This window comes from Hylobates moloch, unplaced genomic scaffold (assembly GCF_009828535.3).
Source record: "Hylobates moloch isolate HMO894 unplaced genomic scaffold, HMol_V3 SCAFFOLD_18, whole genome shotgun sequence".
Taxonomy (NCBI): domain Eukaryota; kingdom Metazoa; phylum Chordata; class Mammalia; order Primates; family Hylobatidae; genus Hylobates; species Hylobates moloch.
The window spans coordinates 3,186,840-3,212,651 of record NW_026652293.1 but is presented as its reverse complement, the minus strand read 5'-3'; the positions used below and the strand labels follow the sequence as shown (position 1 = coordinate 3,212,651).

The 25,812-nt window shown below is 37.7% G+C and overlaps 1 protein-coding gene and 1 pseudogene across 2 annotated transcripts in view; both read right to left on the bottom strand.

Annotated features, from left to right (window-relative positions):
* Positions 1 to 25,812, bottom strand: part of KCNH1 (potassium voltage-gated channel subfamily H member 1) — a 463,213-nt gene that overhangs the window by 181,126 nt on the left and 256,275 nt on the right. The window lies entirely within an intron of this gene.
* LOC116457839 (importin-7-like) lies at positions 2,035 to 6,325 on the bottom strand (annotated as a pseudogene).

Below are 25,812 nucleotides of genomic sequence, written 5' to 3'. Positions count from 1 at the left end.
ATATATATGTATATATAAAATACTCATGCCTGGTGTTTACTCTGTAGGTGCTCATTTAGCAGCCTATAATGGAAGTCTTGAATCTAAACGTTTTAATAGCATCATGGATAAGTTGGATGCACTCTTAGTTGAGACGCTGTAGCTTAGAGCCTTCCTGGGGGCTTGTGAGAAATACAAAGCCATGAGGCTACCCCACGCCTACTGTGTTAGAATCTGCACGTTAACAAGACCCTCAGGTGACCTGTATGCACATTAAAATCTGAGAAGCACTGGCTTAGAGCACATACAGGTCAATAGGTTACTGTTCACCCAAGCAACTACATGTTAGTGCTTTATGTAATGAAGACTTTACCCTTATTAAAGGAATTTCACATATCTGGGAGCTTGATCCTACAGAAGCAGAGAATAAATATGGGAGCCTGAGGCCTTACAGGCACTTTAAAAGTCACATCATGAGTCATGGGGACAGGTGCCTATTTTGTTTATGCGTAAGGCCAGACCTTTGAATTTTCTTTTTTGAGACAGGTCTTATTCTGTTTCCCAGGCAACAACAGAAGTTTCCGCATGGGGGTGGGGGTGAGGGGAGACTGTCTGGTGGTCACTGTAAAGGCTTGAACAGAAAGAAGTCAGGGTAAAAATGTGCCCAAATGGGTGATTTGTCCACATGGCTGAGACAAAGTGCAGTGTTGCAATCTTTTTTTTTCTTAATTATGCATTTTAAATATCAATATGTGAATTTGTTTTTACAGTTATAGATTTTCTCATCTGTTTTAGACAACAGCTTGTAATAGTTTTGAATCCATTAAGATGTTGCTTTCAATTTGAAATATTTTGTGTATACATGTATATAAAAAATAACCCAATGATGACTCATCTGACAGATGTTTAAGATCAATAAAGTCTTATTTTTCAACATGCAGTTAGGAAGAAAGGGAAGCAAGCCAACCTCTCTACACTGTCTTTTTGCTGGCTTGTTTTTGCAGTGGTATCAATAGTGGTTTCTGGAGAGAACCACATGACTTCAGCCTATCTAGTTAAGATCAAATACCACAATCAACAAGAGGGGTAGAAGAGATGCGGAAGGGGGCGTGGGTAAGTGTTAAATTTCAGTTTTTTAAGTGTGCATTTTGTACTCTTTCTACGTACAGGATTAAAAACAGGCCAATGAGGAAAAAATTGTTATAATTGTTATAAATTGTTTATATTGTTATAAAACTGAAATCAAATCAAGACATAATAGCTGAATTAAGTTATTTTAATAGATTGCATATATAGATGTTTAGCCATACTCTTAGATCAACTCTTTAACAGTAGAACTTCATATTCAATTAACATGCTCTAGATACCACCTTTCTTATTTTTTATAGTAAGGTCTGGTATTTAAATACCCACTTCTACACTGACAGCTTTAGGAAAAACAGGACACAGAGGGAGTTATCATTTTTAGCAGCAATGAAATACCACTAACCCATTTTTACATACCGAATTGAAGTCCCTGTCAGAAGTGAGTGGACCACAAAGTCACCAGGTACAAAATTGCTAGTTCATTTTTAAATTAATAACTTGAAATTACCCTTGCCCCCCACCCCATTACATCTTTTTATAAACAGCAAACATTTTGCTATTTTATGCATAGGCTAGCAGGCTTGTTTCAATATGAAAGTGCTAACTCATTTACAGAATTTTATAATCAGTTATGTAGTGCTACAATAAATGTCCAATAATCTACATAGGAACAATGATGAATAAAAATGATGAAGATTGAATAAGGCTATCAGATTACCTTATCTTATTTACATATAGAGAATAGATACCCAATGGTGAGGAAGAGACAGAAATTGGACAAATTCTCACAGGTTTAAAAATTACATCTACCTTTGAGCTTTATACTATAAATGAGACATTTTAAATAGTCCTGTAGCCCATGCCTATTTTTTTCTCAGAAAAAGAAAAGCTGCCTTCATGACATCCCCTCTTGTTTCAGATGTCCACAGTGTCTCACTTTGAAGCTTCACAGTCAGGATCTTACTTTCTTCAAAAAATAAAGAAAATACACCCTCTAAGGTACCTCCAATCCCCCCCACCCCCAAAATCCCACTGGTTTCTTTTCCGGTGCCAGGTTGCATGATCAGGTCCCATCTCCTGGGGTTGTTGCTGTGATTTTTTTTTCTGTCTATCCATTGATCATTAGTTTAGAATAGACAACATGAACCAGTTCTGGAACCACTACTAGGAGGAACACAAGCTCTTCACTACAGTCACACAGTAGGAAAGAAAGAGATAACTCAATTCATACCTGGTGCTGGGCCTCCAAAATTGAAAGAACTTGGCACAACTGGAGCACTGAATTTGTATCCTCCATGCTTCTCAATCATTTTGGATTCATGAGCTGCTCTTCTTTGATTGGCCAGAGTTGCTATGTCTGTAACTGTTTTCTTTGTTCTTCATTAAGACCGTGAGTCAGAGCCTGATACCACACAGGATTATTATTTTGAACGGTTTGAAAGATAGTTTTAAATACCTGATACTCATCAACAGAGTTATCTTCATCATCAGTGATTGTGGAATAGCCTTCCAGAGCAGTCTCTTCAGCATCATCTTCTTCCCAATCTTCATCATCTCCATCTTCACCTGCTTGCTTGGCCAGAATCTCCAAATATTCTTTCCCATCTTCATCAATATCATCTTCATCACTCCCCAGTTCCTCGGTTTCATCATCATCTTCAGCTTCATCATCATCACTGTCATTCTTGTGTTCTTCATGGCAGGCATATGCTCTTTTTAATCAATTAAATAAAAGGATAAAAGCTGGCAAAATCTGTCCAGAAACCTGATTTAAACCTTGGGGTATCTGTTCCATATCAATAAGAGCACAGAGACTGAGAACACACAGCTTTCTGTCATGAAGCCCCAAGAAACAGTCAACATCATTAAGCCACTAATAAAATGATTTGTAACTGGTTCAACATTATTAGGGAAGTGAAGATTTTCTAAGGTATTGAGTAATAGGTATGCATTATAATGTAAAGCTGCAATTGCAACTTGCAGACCCATAGTTCGAAGTTCACTTGTCTTAACCTCTCTTGTCAGTCTTTCTAAGGCTGCTTCCACGAATAAGGGAATGCACTGGTCAATGTCATGCCCTTTGCACTGCAGAATGATGACCTCTAACAATTTTGCCACATGACACTCTGCATCTTCTCCTGCAACTCCTGTAAGAAGCTTTTTGCACATACTGTATATCATTTCAAGATACTTGGTATCAGACAGAAGTGTCTTGGTATCAACTGTTACATAATTATAAAGGAGGGGCATCATATCTGTAAAGTAATCAAAGCCATCTTGCTGAAAGACTTGAAATACAAGGGGTAGTAGCTGCCACACCTGTGGAGACACTTGTTGACATGTCAGGCTATGTGCTAAAGAGAAGATCTCGTCACAGAATTCTGAGACATGCTATTGTCATCACTACCTTCTTCATCTGGCCCCATCTGGATTACTTGGCTAAATGTCATTGCCAACTGTTGTGTCATTTCTACTGCAATAGGAGTAACTTCTTCACTATTTTCACAGATCATTTTCGAATTATATTGGTAAGGTCATCATTTTCTGTTTCTCTTATAATATGAAGAAGAGACTTCACTGCAGGTCTGATGAATGGTGTGATATATTCTTTAGATTTTTCTCGATTGCTGATCAATACTTGAAGGACAATGGCAGCTTCCACTTTCAAAGTCATGTCTCTATCATCAATCAGACAACTTCTTGTTAGCTCTAAAGCTGTTTGAAGGTTCTGATCACTTTTGAACTTTACTTCACAAAAATAGTGAAGTACCCAGCAAGCCCTTGCTCTCATGTAGCCTAGTTCACTGCTGAAGAGAGAATACATAATTCTGCAATATGTATTCCATCTGATCTTTACAGATCTTTTTCTTCAGAAGTGTTTCAGCTAAACAGCCAATCATGCAGAGCTCCATCTTTTTTTTGAAGGTCAGCATTTGGTTCTGTAAGAATCTGGTAACAAAATCCCATAGTCTTTTGAAGTACCTCTTTCCTCTTACTATGGGCTGTAAACAAAAGCTTCTGGGCAGCAGTGGCAAAAGAAATGAAGTCTTCAGACACATCAAACTTCATGCGTATATATTCTAAGGGTCTTCTTCCCAAAGTTCCTCATCAGCATCTGTATAACACATCAATGGAAAAATAACATCCTGGATAATGCCTTGTATATGGGGCTTCAGATTCTTCCAGGTGAGAGCATGAGAAACTCCTTGATTAATAGAACTTCATGTCTGTTGTGAAACTTGAGGAGCCATATATTGCTTCTCCTTGTACTGTTATAACACTTTCAGTAAAACTTGCTGGACACCAACAACAAATTCCTTCAGAAACACTTCAGCAAATTCGTTATACTCCTAGGAAACATTGCCAGAGCTTCCATATCTTTCAAAAAGTCTTGCTAAAATATGTAAGGCCCACTTGTTGCATTTCCAGTATGATAGCTCAGGTCGATCATCTTCTCAATTCGAAGTGTTTCAGTCTTTAAAATTTCTACCCATTCTGTCAGGTTCTGTTGTTTTATCAGTTCCAGTGGTAGTATATACCGAACAAGAGTGTAGAAGATCTTGAATATTTGTTTCTGGATGAAGACAGACTGATCAGACTGGTCAGAAAGAAGCTGGATGAAATGATCCTTTAGAACTGGCAGAAAATGCCACATTGCTGCTACCAATGGACTCCACTCCTCTAGTTTTTTATACTCATAATTTTTCACAAGCTGATAAAGGCAAAGAAGAATTCTTAGCCAAAAAGCACTGTTATCATACTGAAGATAAAAGCCAATTTTGTCCACGATGGCAGTCCAGCGGCTTGGATAATCATGTTTGATGATGTGATGAATTCATGTAGTAAGCTGTACCCTGATGAGCTCAGGAGAATAGATAATGGCTTCTACAATATTTTCTCGAATACAATGGCAATCTTCTTCCGGAAAAGTATAAGGGGATATATACCCTTGTGCTGTTTCTTGACCAGGCCAATATTGTGTTATATTTTTCAAACAGATAACACCTGCCTGTCTCACAGGTAAATCCAGCTGTTCTGACATAGTAATCTGGAGCAGCGTTGAGACAAAATTCAGAGACTTGTGTGCTTCATTGAGCTGGCGCTCCATGGCTTCTCACAGGGCTGGGTCCATGGTGCCCCAAAGGGCCTCGATAATGGTGTTGGGATCCATTGCAGCATGGACTCGGTCAAACCTGGGGCTCGAGTGCTACTGGGCCAGGAATAGCGGTACTCACTGCACACATGGACCTGCTGCAGCAGCAACTGGTGCAAAAGGGCAATGGTGCAATCTTAACTCACTGCAACCTTAACTCACTGCAACCTTGAACTACTGGGCTCAAGAGATCCTCCCACCTCAGCCTCCCAAGTAGCTGGGACTGCAGGCTCATGCTACCATGCCAAGCTGATTCTGTGTTGTTGTAGAGATAGGGTCTCACTATGTTGCCCAGGCTGGTCTCAAACTCCTGGTCTCAAGCAATCATCCTGCCTCAGCCTCCCAAAGTGCTGGATTTACAAGCCTGAGTCACCATGCCTGGCCAGTATTTTCAATAGTTAGAGGCAGGATTGAAAAACAATTCCTTTTTGCTTTGCTCAAAATAAGTATTTGTGAGCATCCACTTAAGAGTGACTGTGCTAGATGCTGGACATACAAATAGAAATAAGACCCAGTTCCTTCTCTTGTAGAAAGGGCGACATTAGAGAAATGTTCAGGAAATGGAGAAAAGGCCCTTATCTCAGCTTAAGGAAGCCTTAGCTTACTATTGTTTGGCTGAATCTCAAAAATGTACAAATCAATAGGAGTGTCTCATTCTTCCCCAAAGATTCCCTGAAGCCAGTGGGCTGTCTGGCAGGAAAACCAAATACTAACTGTGATTTGCCCATCCTAGAAGGTAAGAGAAGGGATTCAAGGCATGCGTGTCAAGTTAGGCTTTGATGACTTGTGTTAGAAGGTTCAGGAAGAAAGCAGCATCACTTATCCCCTATGAAAAAAAGGAATGGCCAAGAGAACTTCCTTGAATCCATGAAGAGCTTCCAAAAAGAGCAATTTTAAGTTTAGGGATGATAAGGAGCAGAAAGGCTTGGTCTGCTTTACCTGGTGAGCCTATCGATGCACCCACCAAGCACATGCTCGTTACCCAGCAGAGTGTTGGGCACTAGGGGGTGGAGGAGGATAGAATCTAAGATTACTTTTAGCTCTGAAAATCTCAAGACCATTTAAGTTAGGCTGTTCATTTTACAAAAGACAAAGGGCAGACCCAGAAAAGGCCTTATCCAAAATCACATTACTAGCTCCTGAGTACAGGTCTACTAGCAAGCTGCAATCTGGGAAGATGGCTGAAGTGGACTCGACATCATATTAAACTCCAGCATCAGTACTTTGGGCAACATGTAGTCACCAGAGGTTTCCGAGCTGGTGACCAGCTTAGTCAAAACCACTTTCCCCCTTGATAATAGTAAATGCCATTTCCAGTTAAGTTACAGATGACAGATTTTATGGAATGTTTCCACGTTTATGTGCAAGATCTGAATGGTACCTCCACCACTGGCATTACATTTTGTTTCTCAACCCTCCTCTTCACAGCTCTTATTAGGAAAGCAGGGAAAATCAGGTGCTGAGGCTGACAGGAGCTGTGCCTTGCCAGTGTTCCCTCATGAAAGGCTGCAGCCAGAACTGTGTCCTTCCTTCTCGATGCAGGTCTCTATGCTAAACTTGCTCACTCTCTGTTCCAGAGCATTAGGTGCTCCATATGAAGTACTCTTGAACTCTGTCAACCCTGACCTCTCCCCTGTCACGGAGAAAGGCCTCAAGTGGTAGTTTTTGGAGCTCCCGATCATACAAGCACATGCACCCTTCTCAGGAGAGGGCAATTAGAAAACCTGCTAACTAGAGGTGCCATGGCAGGTGCCAACTGGATCAGTGCAGGATAGAACAGCACATTCCAGAGAGCCTCATGAGTTCATTGCTAAGGGTAGAGCTAATTTACAAGAAACATGCAGAGGGTTTGGCTGGATCCCCTCTGATACCAGCTGAGCCCAGCTCTCACATGCCTATGGCATGGAGTGGATAGTGCTGGGGCAGGCTTCCCTCAGCCTGGCAGCAGAGTAGCTGTCTCCACTATTGAACCAGGTATGACCCCAGAATGCCATCTCTACCCCCTCAGCATGGTAGCAATGCCACGGCAGTGAGGATGTGGGGAATGAGGAGCAGCTTAGGAGAGACTAAGGCATTGCAGGGCTGAGGTCCACTATGCAGCTCCAGGTCCCCCTACCATGCTCCTTCAAGAACAGTGTTGGTATTAAGAGATTATCACCAAGTTCCTCTCAACTCAGCAAAACAAGTGGGGAAGTGAGAAAAGAAAGGAGGAGGAAGATAGCTTCCTGTGCTGTGAGGACTAATTGCAAACAAAACGTGTGTCAGCTGCCACTGCACACAGTAAACACTCAACGGATGGTAACCTTAAGGGTTTGGGCTGCAGCTTTAGTGCCCAAATCCTATCCCTATGGAGGGAGTGAGACACTTGGACAACAACAATCAAGGCAGGTGGAGAAAATTCTGGTTTTGATTGTCTCAAAACAAATCACCTCACCAGTAGCAGTGTAAGACAACTAGCATTTTCCTATGTTCACAGATTCTGAATATGAGAAATTTAGAAAAGGCCCAGTAGGATGGCTTGTCTCTGTTTCTTGATATCTGGAGCCTCAGCCAGAAAGATTCAAAGACTGGGGTGACTTAGTTGGAATCACCTATGAGCCAGTTCATTCACATAACTGGTGGTTGACCCATGCTGTCAGCTAGAACCTGAAGCTGTAAGCTGGAACACCTATACATGGCCCTTCCATGTGGCTGTTTGAATTTCTTTACAGAATGGTAGCTGGGTTCTAAAAGCAGGTGTCCCACATAAATCATACAGAATCTGTATGACCTTTGATGACTTAGCCTATCACTATAATGTGACTTCTGCCATAGCCACAAGGCTTTCCAGGTTCAAGAACAGAGAACGAGTATCAAAGGCAAATTTTTAGAAAAACATTAAAGACTTAAATGTTAGACCTAAAACCATAAAAGCCCTAGAAGAAAACCTAGGCAATACCATTCAGGACATAGGCATGGGCAAGGACTTCATGTCTAAAACACCAAAAGCAATGGCAACAAAAACCAAAATTGACAAATGGGATCTAATTAAACTAAAGAGCTTCTGCACAGCAAAAGAAACTACCATCAGAGTGAACAGGCAACCTACAGAATGAGAGAAAATTTTTGCAATCTACTCATCTGACAAAGGGCTAATATCCAGAATCTACAATGAACTCAAACAAATTTACAAGAAAAAAAACAAACAGCCCCATCAAAAAGTGGGCGAAGGATATGAACAGACACTTATCAAAAGAAGACATTTATGCAGCCAAAAGACACATGAAAAAATGCTCATCATCACTGGCCATCAGAAAAATGCAAATCAAAACCACAATGAGATACCATCTCACACCAGTTAGAATGGCGATCATTAAAAAGTCAGGAAACAACAGGTGTTGAAGAGGATATGGAGAAATAGGAACACTTTTACACTGTTGTTGGGACTGTAAACTAGTTTAACCATTGTGGAAGTCAGTGTGGCGACTCCTCAGGGATCTTGAACTAGAAATACCATTTGACCCAGCAATCCCATTACTGGGTATATACCCAAAGGACTATAAATCATGCTGCTATAAAGACACATGCACACGTATGTTTATTGTGGCACTATTCACAATAGCAAAGACTTGGAACCAACCCAAATGTCCAACAATGATAGACTGGATTAAGAAAATGTGGCACATATACACCATGGAATACTATGCAGCCATAAAAAATGATGAGTTCATGTCCTTTGTAGGGACATGGATGAAGCTGGAAACCATCATTCTCAGCAAACTATCACAAGGACAAAAAACCAAACACTGCATGTTCTCACTCATAGGTGGGAATTGAACAATGAGAACACATGGACACAGGAAGGGGAACATCACACACCAGGGACTGTTGTGGGGTGGGGGGAGGGGGGAGGGATAGCATTAGGAGATATACCTAATGTTAAATGACGAGTTGATAGGTGCAGCACACCAACATAGCACATGTATACATATGTAACTAACCTCTAACCTGCACGTTGTGCACATGTACCCTAAAACTTAACGTATAATTAAAAAAAAAAGAAGAAGAACATGTGGAATGGAAGGTAATATTAAAGCTATCTCTGGAATATACAATCTGCTTCATTTGTCAAGCTAAATATATGCCCCCATAGTCTCCCAATGCAGAGATATTATGTGCAATGTCTGGAACAAATATTTTCATATGACAGCTCATTAATTCAGTCCTTACAATAATACTGCAAGGTAGTTTATTATTACTGCATGTTTTACCTGAAACTGAGCTCAAAAAGTTTAGATAACTTGGCCAAGGTCATATAGTTTTTAAGCACCAAAGCGGTATCAAATCCAGATCTAAATCTGTTAACTACTTATTAAAACTCAAAGCTCATAGCCTTTAGAGAACATTTTGGGTCAAACTAAATGATCTTGGGTTCTAGGGCAGTAGGAATAAGGTAGCAAAAAAAAAAAAAAAGGCAGCTGTTCATTTGATGCCTAAATGTTCACAGTGTACACACAATGCTGAAGCTAAGCTTTGTAACTGTTAAGTGTTATTTCTTTTGCTAATAAATGCATTTTATGTAAGGAAAGACTTTGAAAAACAGTATCTCCAGATGGAATAGAAGCTGGGCCACCTCGCTAGTCTCTCCTACACCCCAATCGCATTTTCCTAAGTAGGGAGAAAGGTACAGTTCAGAACCTCTGTTTTTCAAACTGGAATAAGGCCTCTCTCTTACTTTTCCCCCAAGTCTTTAAGACAGATAGTTTTTATTTTGAAACTTAGCCTAGATTGTGGGGCAAAGCACAATCAAATGAAATGGGTGAATTCCCATTTTGATCCTTATCATCATTCTCTATCTCAGGTAGCTGATGGATCCAGGCTAAATGTGGGTCAAAAAGTATGCTACAGATCAGCTTTAGTTGAAAAAAATGCATATATGCCAATACAACTCAATGGGGGAATAAAAACTTTTTCAACAAATAGTGTTAAGATAACTGGATATCTGCATGCAAGTGAATGAAGTTGGACCCCTACCTCACACCATATGCAAAGTTTAACTCAAAATGGATCATAGTCTTAATTGTAAGAGCTAATGCTCTAAAACTCTCAGATGAAAATATAGGGGCAAATCTTCATGACCCTGAGTTAGGCAAAGCCTTAATTGTGACATCAAAAGTACAGTCTACAGAAGAAAACTAGATAAATTGGACTATATGAAAACCTAAACTTTTGTACTGCAAAAGATACCATCAAGCAAGTAAAAAACACAACCCACAGACTAGCAGAAAATATTTGCAACTAAAATACCTTATAAGAGATTTGTATCCAGAATATATTATAAAAAAGTCATAACTCAATAGTGAAAAAATAACCCAATTAAAAATAGGCAAAGAATCGAAATAGACATTTCTCCAAAGAAGATATAGAAATGGCCAAAAAGCACATGAAAAGATGTACAACATCCCTAGTCATATGGGAAATGCAAATCAAAACCATAATGAGACATCACTTTACACCCATTAAAATGGCCATAATCAAAACGACAAGTGTTGGTGATGATGTAGAGACATTAGAACACTGAAATTGTTGGAAGAATGTAAAGTGGTGCAGATGCTTTGGAAAACAGTTTAGCAGTTCCTCAAGATGTTAAATGTGGAGTTACCGATGACTCAGCAATTCCACTCCTAAGTCTGTACCCAAAAAATGCAGAAACAAATGTCCATATGAAAACTTGTACCTGAATGTTCATAATGTTCATAGAAGCATTGTTCATAATGTCCAAAAAAGTGAAAACAGCCCATATACCTGTCAACTGATGAACAGATGAATTAGATGTGGTATAGCCATACAATAAAATATTATTCAGTAATAAAAAGGAACGAAGTACTGATAAATGCTACAAAATATTAGAACCTTGAAAATGTTATTCCAAGTGAAATAAGCCAGTCACAAAAGACCACATATTGTACAATTCGATTTATATAAAGTGTCCAGAACAGGTAAATCTACATTTAGAGAAAGTAGATTAGTGGTTGCCTAGGGCTAGGAAATGTGAGGAGAAATGGAAAGCAACTGAAAATGGGTATGGGGTTTCTTTGGGGAGTTATGAAAATGTTCTGAAATTGATAGTGGTGATGGTTGCACAACTCAATAATATACTTAAAACTATTGAATTGTACGTTTTAATTGTGCAAATTGTATGGTAGGTGAATTTTATTTCAATATTTGTATCCACACACATATACATAGAAATATATGTATATGTTTACACACACACACACACACACATATATGTGCAAAGCAAATTCATATTAAAGTGGGGGCAATGTCAAGAATAGAAAACCACCCACAGATACTCCTCTGCTTTAGCCTGACATGTGGCTGTGTGACCAAAGGTATTGTGAAAAGCAATTAGATGGTGCTTTCTGAAAAACAATTTTATTGAGGTATAATTTACATGTGACAAAGTACTCCCATTTCAGTTCATAGTTTGATGTATTTTCACAAATGTGACCACCATATAACCAACACATTCAAGATACATAATATTTTTATTACCCCTAAAAAGTCCCTTGTGCCGCTCTGTCTCAAAATGCCCAACCCTAGGTAACAATTGATCTACTTTATGTCATTTTAAGTAAGTTTTGCCCTTTTCTATAATTCCAGATAAATCCTACAGCATGTACTATTTGGGATCTGGACTTTTTTATAACTCAGGATAATATATTTGAGATTCAACCATGTGTCATGCGTATCTCTAATACATTGCTTTTTTATTGCTGAGAGTATTCTCATATAAATAAAGTTTGTTTTGCATTCATCTGCTTAAGGACACTTGATATTTTTCCCTCGTTTTAGTTATTATGAACACTGATATACAAGTTTTTGTGTGAACATGTTTTTTCTTTTTTTTTCTGAGATGCAGTCTCGCTCTGTCACCCAGGTTGGAGTGCAGTGGCACGATCTTGGCTCACTGCAAGCTCCGCCTCCCGGGTTCACGCCATTCTCCTGCCTCAGCCTCTCCGAGTAGCTGGGACTACAGGCGCCCGCCACCATGCCCAGCTAATTTTTTTTTGTATTTTTAGTAGAGACGGGGTTTCACCGTGGTCTCGATCTCCTGACCTCGTGACCCGCCCACGTCAGCCTCCCAAAGTGCTGGGATTACAAGCGTGAGCCACCGCGCCCGGCCTGTGCAAACATGTTTTCATTGCTCTTTGGTAAATGAACAGAAGTGGAAACACCAGGTCTTATAAGTGTATGCCTAACTTTGTAAGAAACTGCCAACCTGATTTCCAAAATGTTAATACTATTCTACATACCCACAAGCAATATATGTAAGTCTTTTTAATTTTATTCATCATAGTGGGTATCTCATGTAGTTTTCAATTGCCTTTCCTTGATGACTAATTAAATAGAGCATCTTTTCATGTGCCTTTGGCCATTCATGTGTGTGTGTGTGTGTGTGTGTGTGTGTGTGTGTGTGTGAAGTGTCTGTCCAAATCTTTTGCCTATTTAAAAAATTTATTTTTAATTGAGTTGTATAAGTTTTTTTAATACGTTCTGGACTCCAACCTTTATCAGCTTAGTCTGTGGCTAAAAATTTCATTTTCTTAATGGTGTCTTTCTTAATAGTGCCTTTGATAAAGTCCAATGTATCGTTTTTTTCTTTTATGTTTCAAATGTTTTGTGTTCTAAGAAATCTTTGCATATGCCAATGTTGAAAAACTTCTAGTTTTACAGTTTTAATTTTTATGTTTCAGTATACTACCTATTTCAAGTTAATTTTTGAGTCTAGAGTAAAGGGTTGAAGTCCATTTTTTGTATATGAATATCCAATTTTGTAGAACCATTTGTTGAAAGACTATTTCCCCACTAAAATATCTTCTTAACAACAGTTCATCACAAGATTCCTCATTTCCCTTTTATAGTCACATCCACTTCCTTCCAACTTTCCTTTAATCCTCTTCTCATTAACTCCTACCAACCACTAATCTGTTTTCCATTTCTATAATTTGGTCATTTCAAGAATATTGAATATATGGAATCATAAAGTATATAATCTTTTGGGATTTGCTATTTATTCTTTGCATTTATCCATGTATGATGCTCTTCCTTCATTTGTATAGATCTAAGTTTCATTGATAGTATTTGCCTTCCATCTGAAGAATTTGCATTTTAAGTCCACTGGTGAATAATTCTGTCAGCTTTTGTTTGCCTGAAAAAGTTTTTATTTCATATTTATTTTTGAATGGTATTTTTATTGGATATAGAATTCTAGGTTGACAGTTTGCTGTTTTTGTTACAGCTCTTTAAAGATGTCATTTCATTTTCTTCTGATTTAAAAGTTTCTGAGAAGACATATGTAAGTATTGTTATCTTTGTTCCTCTGTATGTAATTTTTTTGTCAGCTCTTAAAACATTGTCAATTTTGTTCAGTAATTTGATCATGAACTCCTTTGGTGTGATTTTATTTTGTGTCTATCCTTCTTGGAGTTGTTGACCTGCTTGGATCTATGAGTTTATAATTTTCATAAAATATGAAAAGCTTTTAGCCACTACTTGATATTTTTTCTGCCCTTCATTCTTTCTGGGACTCCAGTGACATGCATATTTACAATAGCTGTTTAAAAGACCTTGTTTGTTAATTCCATTTTCTCTGTCATTTTAGGTCTATTTCTGTTAACTGATTTTTCTCCTAGTTACGGGTCATGTTTTTTTTGTGTGTGTGTGTGTTTTTAGGCATGCCTGGTAATTTTGGATTGGATGCTGGACATTGTGCCTTCATATTGTTGAATGCTGGATATTGTCCTTTTTAATGGATGTTGAACTGTGTTCTGACTGGCAGTTAACTTAATTACATATCAGCTTGATCTTTTTCAGGCTTTATTAAACTCTATTAAGTAGACTTTACTCTAGGGCTTATTTAGTCCTATAACTAAGCTGTGACTTATTTTGGAATGCCCTCAATATTAAGCAAGGACCCTAAACCCTGGCTGGTCATAACTCAAACTTCTACCAGCCCTGTATTGCCTCTGGAAATATTCAGCTTACAGATACCTGGTAGTTCTTTGCCTGGCTTATGCAGTTTCAGCCTACATATAGCAGTGAGCTGTAGTTGCAAGAGGAACTCTATAAAGATCCTCAGCATTTTCTCCACTGAACACATTCCGGCCACTCAGCCTCTTCAAATTCAAATTTTTGTCTTCTCAACTCTGTGATATCATATTCTTCTTGAGTGTGTATTGTGGTCCAGAAAGTATCTCCAGGCAGAAGGTTGGTATTATCATGGGGCTTATCTCATTTGTTTCCAGAGTCACAGAACTGTACTAATTACCAAAAGGAGTTTTTTCATAGATTTTTGTCTGGTTTTCTAGTTGTTTACAGTAAGAATAAGCCCAACTCCATTCACTCTCTTGTGTCTGGAAGTAGAAGTCACTGATATTATCTATGTTAATACAGTGAAAAAAAAATCCAGGGTTGTCCCTCTTTCCATCCTCACCCTCACACCTCCGCCGCTAATACTGTCTCTGTGATGTGCAATATCCAAGGCTTGATTTAGGTCCAATGAATATCTCTCAACACAGAACACTTTGGGTTTCCCAGCACAAGAATTGAAAAAAGCACAGGGTACTCTCCCAGCTGAGATTCTCAGCCTCATTTTTCCCCTACTGTGTGCAGTGTCACCCAGGTGCCCTCACTCATCTATTTTAAATACACTCACCATCTCTGCTAACAGCTTCAGCCTCTGTTAATCAGGTACCTTTTCATTAATGTTCTTATCCTTGTCCCAGCATCTTATTAGGCATGCTTTATTAGTAGACATGTTAAGTCATAAATCTTAGTTCCTCTTAGCTTCTTAGTATCTGTTGTCAAGTTGAAGATACCAGACAGAGGGAGATGAGAACTGGTTCATTACAGAGTGACTCTTTCTAATATCTCCTTGGTTCTCTATGATACTAATATATTCTTCCCACTGTAGTTGCCTTTTTCTCTATTTAGCACCAATACAATTCATAGAAATGAGATCATTCTGCTTAATGGTACATTATCTTCACCTCAACCCATCCTTCTTTAAGATGGACAATGCTGCCTTTAGATTCTGATGCTGGCTCTGCCCCTTATTCGCTGGATAGCTCCAGACAATTTACTGACTCAGAGTTTGTTTCCACACTTATGGAATAGGGAAAATATATTCTGCATATCTCATGGAGTTTTTTAAGGATTAAGCAAGATAATCTATGTTAAGTACTTTATATAGTGCCTGTACCATGGTAAATGCTTAATAAATGTTAGCTATGATGACGATGATGATGATTAAAATGGCCTTTCCATACACTCTGCATACCATCCCTCTGCCTGACCTGAGGATTATAATTATTCCCTAACTACTAGCAAAGAAGCTTCAATCTCCCTTCACTTCTGCTTTTAAACAGTTTTCTCCTATTTTACAAAAAAGAGTGTGTTCTTTCCTTACCTTTTCCAGCTCTTCATAAACACAGTGTATTAGTACATTCCTTCATTGCTATAAAGAAATACCTGAGACTGGATAATTTATAAAGAAAAGAGGTTTAATTGTCTCATGGTTCTGCAGGCTGTACAGAAAGCATGATGCTGACATCTGCTCAGCTTCTGCGGAGTCCTCAAGAAACTTACAATCATGGCAGAAGGTGAAGGGGGAGCAAGGTGTCCTACATGGCAGAGTAGGAGCAAGAGAGAGAGTGGGGAGGTGTTACACACTTATAAATGACCAGATCTCATGATAACTCACTCAGTCACTATCATGAGAACAGCACTGAGCAGGTGATGCTACGCCATTCATAAGAACTCTGCCCCCATGATCCAAATACCTCCCACCAGGTCCCACCACCAATAGTGGGGATTATCATTAAACATGGGATTTGGTTAGGGACACAGATCCAAACCGTATCACATGGTTTTTCATTTCTATGACTCTTCTACCCAATTTATTCTTAATTCCCTTTAATCAAGCTTTTATCCTCAATACTTTAATTTTCTGTAAAAGTTACCAATCACCTCTGAGCCACATGAAATATCATTTTCAAAGTCCTACTATTCCTTTCACATCCTACTGGGCTTTCTGTAGCTTTTGACAGAATTGTCCATTTTCTCATTTTTGGCTACCATGACCACTGAACTGTCGTTTTTCATTTTCTACTGGTGGTAGATTAAATTACAGGTATTACTTCTTACTTCCCCTAAGCAATATTATCCATTCCCTTGCAATGGCCTTGTATGTAACAGAATCCCCTGCTTCTTGTGTTTCAACTTGACCATATGACTTTGAAAAATGAGATATTGGAAGGTGTATCATGAACAAAGATTTGAAATATGCTTGAATAGTTGGAGTTTACCTCTTTTAAAAAATTTTTGTATTTTTAAATCTTTATTTATTTTTTAGAGACATCTCACTCTGTTGTCCAGGCTGGTGTTCAGTAGGGCGATTATAGCTTACTGCAGCATTCAACTCCTGGGCTCAAGTGATTCTCCTACCATGTAGCTGGGACTACATGTGCATGCCACGGTACCCAGCTTATTTTTTTTACTTTTTGTAGAGATGGAGAGGGTCTCACTGTGTTTGCCAGGCTGGTCTTGAACTCCTGACCTCAGCCATCCTCCTAACTCAGCCTCCCAAAGTTCTGGGATTACAGGCATGAGCCACCAGGCCCAGCCCTAGGGTTCCCATCTTATGCCCCTGATTCAAAGACATAAAAGGAAAAGAAAATACAAAAATAATACATGAATCAAGAGAAGTTACTCCAGATACAGTTGATAGTAAATAATCATAAGGAGATTCATGAAAATAAGACTTAAAGAATTTCAAAAAGTCAGACCAATAATTACAATAGACAACGAGATAGTAGTGAAAAATAGATAAAATATTGTAAATATAATTCAGCTAAGTGAAATTGAGAGGCTCTAATTCAGTTCTTAAAGCTTCTAGGTGATTCTAATATGCAGCCAAGTTTGAGTCACTGGTCTAACTCAGTTTTGATAGTTTTAGTCCACGGCTAGGGATTAGTTTAGCCCTGAGCATGTGACATAATTCTGGCCAATGAAGCACAAAGAAAAGTCTACTGAGGTTGGAGAATAGAAGCTTCTTGGAAAAGTTTCTTCACTTTTAAAAGGAGTCAAAGAGAAAAAAAAGTCTTCTACATCTGCTGGGCACTGTAGCAGCTGCATGTAGCCCTGGAAATCTGGCAAAGGGCAATGCCCATGTGGAGGTGAAGGACAGGAAAGACAGAAGAAACCTGATGCTGTCTTTGAGTCACTAAATTAAACAGTGCTGAAGAAGCTGTACATTAAGACATCTCAAAATGTAAGAGAATAAATTTTCCTGCTGTTTAAGACAATTGAATTTAGATATTTCTATTATTCATAGCTGAAAAGCATCCTGATACTATGACTAAGCAGGACTTACCCTAGAAATATAAGAAGTGGCCAATATTAGAAAATCTGGCGAACATGCCATACTTTCTTCTGTATATACTCCAGAATAACTCTCTCAAAGGTCTCATGGAAACATGAACAGGGATATTCATCATGCACTGTTTGTGGTACCAAGGCAACAGAGGAAACCTAAGTCCACCACAGGGAATTCGATAAGTAAAATGTAGTAGTTTTGCATAGCACTGAATATTGTGCAGAACCACGTCAGGCACAATACAATAGATTTTTATATTTTTTCATCAATATATATACACACATATTCATATACATATAGCAGCATACATACATATATATATCAGCATAGCTATAATGCCAAAGATCCTAGTGTTTAATGAAAAAAAGAAATATATTCATAGCACAATATCTTTTAAGTAAATTAAACTCATATACCCCTACATATACACATACCCCACTGCATATTTCTCAAGGATACATATATCTCCAAATATACAGATTGAAGGCAGAATGGTGGATTAAAGGGGTAAGAACAATAACAAAGAAACAAACCAAGGTTGATGGTGTTCCACACACTCAGGAGTATGATTAATTCAATTTCCTATACTTGAAGGGAAGGAAGGAGGAAATGAAAAAGGAAGGAGAAAGAAGAGAAATGGATACCTACCAATGTAATTTACCACATTAAGAATTGAAATGAAACATATGATTCTTCTCAAGAAATACAGAAACATTTGATAAAACTTTCATGAATTATTCTTAATAAACCAAGATTTAAAAAGCAATGCTTTAATCCGGAAAGAATATCTATCAGAAACCTAGAGTCAAAATTACCTTCAATGGTAAAATTTCAAAAGCTTTCCCATTGAAGTCAGGAACAAGCAAGAAAGCCTGTAGGACCACTGCTGTTGAATATTCCACTGAAGGTCCAAAAAACTACAGTAGGAATGAAGAGTCATAATGATTAGAAAATGAGTTAAAATTCTAAGCGTAGGTTATATATTTGTCTATATAGTAAATGCAAGTGAATCATGAGTAAAACTTATTAGAACTATTAGGAGGGTTTAGGCAACTTGCTGGTTATAAAATCTACGCACAAAAATCAATAGCAATATTTTGGCTGGGCGCAGTGGCTCGTGCCTGTAATCCCAGCACTTTGGGAGGCCAAGGCGGATGGATCACTTGAGATCAGGAGTTCGAGACCAGCCTGACCAACATGGTGAACCCCATCTCTATTAAAAATACAAAAAATTAGCTGGGCTTGGTGGCTGGTGCCTGTAATCCCAGCTACTGGGGAGGCTGAGGTGGGAGGATCGCTTGAACCCGGGAGGTGGAGGTTGCAGTGAGCCAAGATCATGCCACTGCACTCCAGCCTGGGCTACAGAGCAAGACTCTTTCTCAAAAAAAAAAAAATCAATAGCATTACTTTGAGAAGCAATAATCAATTAGAACATCTAATAAGAAAACACAGATCATTCATGATAGCAACAAACAATGTAAAACATCTAGGAATAAACAAAAATGCGCAGAGCATTTATGGAGAAAATTATCAGAGCCACATCACAGGAAATGTTTAAAAATTCCTGAATAAATGGAGAAATAAATCATTAATTATAAAACCCAATATTATTAAAATATTAATTCTTCCAAAATTGTGTTAAAAATTTAGGAAGGTTGCAAGCAAACATCCAAGAGTTTTCAGAGCGCTTGAACTTACTTGAAAATTCCAGCATAAGGACAATAATATATGAATAATTAAGACAATTTTTAAAAGAACAGCAAAGAGAACTGACCCACCAGTTAAAATATATTAAATGTCTATATTAATTAAAACAGTAGATGTGGATACAGTGATATACAAAGATTGGTAGATCAAAGAACCCTGGAAACATCTGTTTGGAATCTCAAATTTTACAATTCCAAACATGAATCCTTCCATCTACCTTCCTCCCATCCTAAATCTACTTGTCTCTCTGCTTTCTCCATTTCAGTTGACAGCCACTCATTAGAATTTGGTTGTTTAACAGTAGGAAAATTTCTTCTTCCCATTTCCCTAGGATTCAATTCCTCACTCTGCCATAATGGGACAGGTTATGATATATTCCCTGAAATTATACTAGAGCCAGGGCTAACTAGGTCTATGGGAAAAATTGAAATCTTTTAAATGCTCTTCTCCCCACATCTACAGAGGTCCCCTGAGGTTCTCCTATCTCTGTGGGGTCTTTGCTTTTATAAGCTTCTCTTGAGAGGCATTGAAAATGGGACAGCATTTAACATAAACAAGCTGAAGAGGAAACCAGTACAATCCCCGTTCTTTCAAGGAGCCATAAAACGATGAGTAGCACAAAGCGCTCAGCTCTGTATGGAGCAGTGAAGGACATCTAGTTTTCTCATGGAAACCCTTAGCACCCTTAGCATCACTAAGTGCCATTATACCCCTCTAAGTGCACGGTCAAATGCAGGCATAATTTGTTCTGTCTCCAGAGGATTACAGTAAAAATTAATTCAAAATGGATTAAGTATACCAGATTGCCTTCTCCACCCTGCCTACCCAAGCATTTAACCTTACCGCCCAGCCTCGGAGATAATGAGCTCACAGGTACTTCTCTCTTGAGGGAAATCTAAGTCAATTTAGGATGACTTTAATCCTCTGGATTAAAAAAAAAAAAAAGCCACCACAAAGCCTGAATCCCATAGTTCACCAATCCGGACAAACAATTTGTTTGCAAAAAATGCCACTTGCTTTTGCAGGTGGAAAACTACTTTCTAGAAATTTACTAATTATAACTGTAGTTGATGTGGTCATTCATATGAGCAAGGAGAGAGAGAGGAATAGAGCAGGGACGTAAGTGGAATGTGGAAGACTGGGCTGCAGGAGTCTGAAGCAGGACACTGACTGCAATCTCACAGAAAGTCTCATAGGTGTATAAAACAGCAAGGAAAGTGGCTCTGAGTCTCAGTTGCCCTGAGGGAGGATGGATGATGCTGAAATCTCAGGAACTGGGCAGGTCATCAAAGCAGGTAGGGCAAAGAATCCATTTCCTTCACATTGAAGTCACATGATGCCCCATTTTCCACACTTGCATCAGGACCCATCTGCTTCATGAGCAACATTATTGACAATGATGGGACCCTCATCACTATCCAAAAGTTCCTCTCAAAATCTGCTCCCATTTTCACTGCACTATTCCATACAATTTATTCAATCCATTTATTTTGCAAATAACTGAACATGTCCTATGTATACACCGTGGTACAACCTTCTGTAGAAAATATAAAGATATCTATAGCCTGTGTACTCAGAGCTCCCCTAACACTGGAAATAAATATTATTTAATTTTTTGTTTTCTACACTAGGTCATTAGCTCCAGATGGCAGGGACCTTGCCTATCTTGCTCATCATTGTATTTCCACCATGATACCACCTGATACATAGGTGATAATGAATAAATGAATGATCTCTTTCCTTCTGTCATTAACAGTGTAAGTCAAACATAGATGCAAGAAATTGATTAAATGCATAAATAACAAAGTCACCTAATTCTCTTCCTGAATTATAAATCTGGTATATGAATTCAATATTATACTCATTTATGTGTGTTGGCCATATTTGAACTTATAAGTCTCCAGCTAAAAGAAGTCATTTAGATATTGTTTTTTTAAAAGGTGCCAAATTGCATAATAAAGGGATCAATTCTCCAAGAAGACATAATAATCCTTAATGAGTATGCACCCAAAAACTGATAGGACTGCAAGGAGAAAAAGATGAATCTACTATTACTGTTAGAGATTTCAATACCCTTCTATAATAAATAGACAGACCCAGGAGGCAGAGAATCAGTAAGGATACCATTGAACTCAACAGCATCATTAGTCAACTAGATAAAATGGACACGTAGAGACTAATTTGCCCAAGAACAGCAGAATACACATTCTTCTCAAGCTCACATGGAACATTCACCAAGATAGAACACATTCTGGGACACAAAAAACATCTTAACAAGTTTAAAAGAATACAAATGATGTAATGTCTGCTCTCAGATCACACAATAGAATTAAACTAGAAATCAACAGAAACATAGCTGGAAAATCTTGAAATACTTAGAGAATAAACATAACTCTAACACACGAGTCAAAGAAGGAATCTCCAGAGAATTTCAAAAATACTTCAAACTAAATTTAAAAAAACACTCATCAAAATGTGTGGGATGCAGCAAATACAGTGCGTAGAGGAAAATTTATAGCATCGAGTACCTATATTAGAAAAGAAGAAAGATCTAAAATCAATCACCTAAGCTTCCGCCTTAGGAAAGTAGAAAAAGAAGAGCAAATTAAATGCAAAGTAAGTGGAAAAGAAAAGAAATTATAAAAAGTAGAGCAGAAATCAATAAAATTTAAAAATCAATAGAGAAAATTAACAAAACCAAAAGCTGGTTTTTGGAAAATATCAATAAAATACATAAGCTTCTAGCCAGGCTAATTCTACAAAGGAGAGAGAGGACATAAATTACTAATATCAGAAATGAAGGTGAGTACATCACTACAGACATCATGAACATTAAAAGGATAATAAAGGAATACTTTGAACAACTCTATGCTCATAAATTTGATAACCTAGATGAAAATGACTAATTCCTTCAAAGAAACAATATGCCAAGAAGAAATAAACAATCTGAAGTGGTCTGTACTTATTCAAAAATTGGATCAATAATTAATAACTTCCTAAAACAGAAAGCACCAGACCCAGATAGGTCCACCGGTGAACTCTATCAAACATTTAAGAAATAAAATATAACAATTATCTATGATTGCTTTCAAAATATAGAAATAGAATACGTCCTAACTCATTCTAGGAGGCTAGGATTACACTAATGCGAAAACCTAACAAAGACATTACAGAAAAGTACATTTCTATATCTCTCATGAATAGAGATGCAAAAATCCTCAACATGATATTAGCAAATTAAATCCAACAATGAATAAAAATAATTATACAGCAAAAACAAGTTGAATTCCAGATATGCAAGGCCAGTTCAACATTCAAAAATTAATTAATTAATGCAATCTATTGCATCAACAAGCTAAAAGTGAAAAATCACATGATTATATCAATAGATGCAGAAAAAAGCATATGACAAAATCCAATACTTATTTCTGATAAAAACTCTCAGTAAACTAGGAATACAGGGGAACTTCCTCAACTTGATAAAGAATATCTACAAAAAACCTAAAGCTAACAAAATAGTTAATAGTGAGAAACTCAAAAATTTCCCACTAACATTAGGAACAAGGTAAGTATGTCTCTTCTCACTACTGTTTTTCAATATACTGAAGGTCCTAGCTAATGCAATAAGATAAGGAAATACAAGGTATAAAGATTGGGAAGAAAGAAATACATTTTTTTGCAGATTACATAATTGTATATGCAGAAAATCTGAAAGAACTGACAAAAAATCTTTTGGAATTAATAATTATTGCAGAGTTGTAAGATATAAGGTTAATACATAAAAATTAATTTTCAATATGTCAGCAATGAACAGGTGGAATTTGAAATCAGAAGCGCAGTATCATTTACATTAGCACCCCTAAAAATGAAATACTTAGTTATAACTCTAACGAATGTGTATAAGATCTCTGTGAAGAAAACTATAAAACTCTTATGAAGGAAATCAAAGAAAAAAATAAATAGAGATGTAGTCCACGTTCATGGTTAGGAAGGCTCAATATTGTCAAGATGTCAGTTCCTCCCAAATTGATCTGTAGATTTAATACAATTCCAATAAAAATTCCAAGCAAGTTATTTTGTGGACATCAACAAGCTGATTCTAAAGTTTATATGGAGAGGCAAAGGACTCAGAATAGCCAATATAACATTGAAGGAGAAGAACAAAACTAGAGGAGTGACACTATCCAACTTCAAGACTTACTATTAAAAGCTACAGTAATCAACAATACAGTGTTGGTAAAAGAATAAACAAATAAATCCATGCAACACAATAGAAAGCCCAGAAATAGACATACAAATATAGTTAATTGGTCTTTAATAAAGGAGTAAAAGCAACAACGGAGAAAAGATAGTCTTTTCAACAAATGTTGCTCAGATAACTGGATATCCACATGCCAAAGCATGAATCTAGACACAGACCATACACCTCTGACAAAAATTAACTCAAAATAGATTAAAGACTTACACATAAAATACAACCATACAACTTTCAGAAGAAAACTTAGGAGAAAATCTAGATCATCTTGGGTTTGGTGATGACTGTTTAGTTGCAGCACCAAAGGCACAAGAAAAGAAATAACGGATAAGGTGAACCTCACTAAAATTAAAATTTTCTCCTCTGTCAAAGACACTGTCAAGAGAATGAGAAGGCAAGCCGCAAAATGGGGAAAAAAATTACAAATGACACATTAGATAAAAGATTGTTTTCCACAATAAATAAAGAACTCTAAAACACAAAAATAAAAATAAAATCTGATTTTAAAATGGGCCAGACTTAATAGAGACCTTATGAAGGACAATAAACAGATGGTAAGTAACCATATAAAAAGATATTCCACATCATATATCATCAGGGAAATGCAAATTAAAACAGTAATATGTTTTTTTTTTTTTTTTTTTTGGAAACAGAGTCTCGCTCTGTCACCCAGGCTGGAGTGCAGTGGCTCAATCTCAGCTCACTGCAACCTCTGCCTCCCAGGTTCAAGCGATTCTCGTGCCTCAGCTTCCCAAGTGGCTGGGATTATAGGCATGCTCCACCATGCCTGGCTAATTTTTGTATATTTTGTTGAGATGGGCTTTCACTATATTGCCCAGGCTGGTCTGAAGTCCCTGAGCTCAAGTAATCTGCCCACCTTGGCTTCCCAAAGTGCTGGGATTACAGGTGTGAGCCACCATGCCCAGCCAAAACAATAAGAAGACATCTTTACACACATATTACAATGGCCCAAATCCAGAACACTAACTACATCAAATGTGGTAAGATTCTGGAACTATGGGAACTCTCATTCATTGCTGGTGGGAATGCAAAATGGTATAGCCACTTTGGAAGACAGTCTGGTGATTTCTTACAAAATTAAACATACTCTTACTATACAATCCAGCAGTCCTACTCCTTGTTATGATTGGTATCATACTACTTACTCAAATGAATTGAAAACTTATGCCCACACAAAAACCTGCACATAGATATTTACAGTAGCTTTATTCATAATTGACAAAACTTGGAAGCAAACAGGATGTCCTTCGGTAGATGAATGGATAAACTGTTGTACTGAATAATATTCCATTGTCTGGGTGTACTAAAAAGAAATGAGTTATGAAGCCATGAAAAGACATAGAGGAAACTTAAATGTATATTGCTATGTGAAAGAAGCCAATATGAAAAGGCTACTTACTGTATGATTCTAACCATATGACATTCTAGAAAAGGCTAAACTATGGAGACAGAAAAAAGATCAAATGTTTCCTGGAGTTAGAAGGATGAGAGGGATGAACAGGTAGAGCACAGATTTTTAGGACAGTAAACTATTCTGTATGATCCTATAATAGTGAATACATGTCATTATACTTTTGACCAAACCCATAGAAGGTACAATACCAAGAGTGAACCCTAATGTAAACTATGGACTTTGAGTGACAATGATGTGTCAATGTAGTTTCATCAATTGTAACAAATATACCACTCAGGTGGGGGATATTGATAATGGTGGAGGCTGTGCATGGGTGGGGGTAAGAGATACATAGAAATCTCTGTACCTTCCACTCAATTTTGCCGTGAACCTAAAATCACTCTAAACAATAAAATTCTATTATAAATTTTTAAAAAAATTTAAACAGGTGCCCAAAGGAAGTGGTTTTCACAGACACGTGTAGTCATGGGTACAGACACCAAGCAGGTAAGCAATATTCCTCAAATGGAGATTGAGCAAGGGTCATCCTCATCTGGGTGTGGGAGAAAAAAGTTAAATTCCCATCAAGGGACAAGAGAATATCAGGATAGCTTCAGAGAAAGTCAGCTCTAGATAGAATCACCTTATCCCACCGCCATTGTATAACATCTAAATTCATTCCCCAGATTTCAGGATCAAAAATAGCCCTCAGAAATCAACAGTGCTCAGATAGACAGAGGCTTGCAGATGCCAGAACAGGCTCACATGACAAACCCACCTCCGCCCCCTTTACTTTA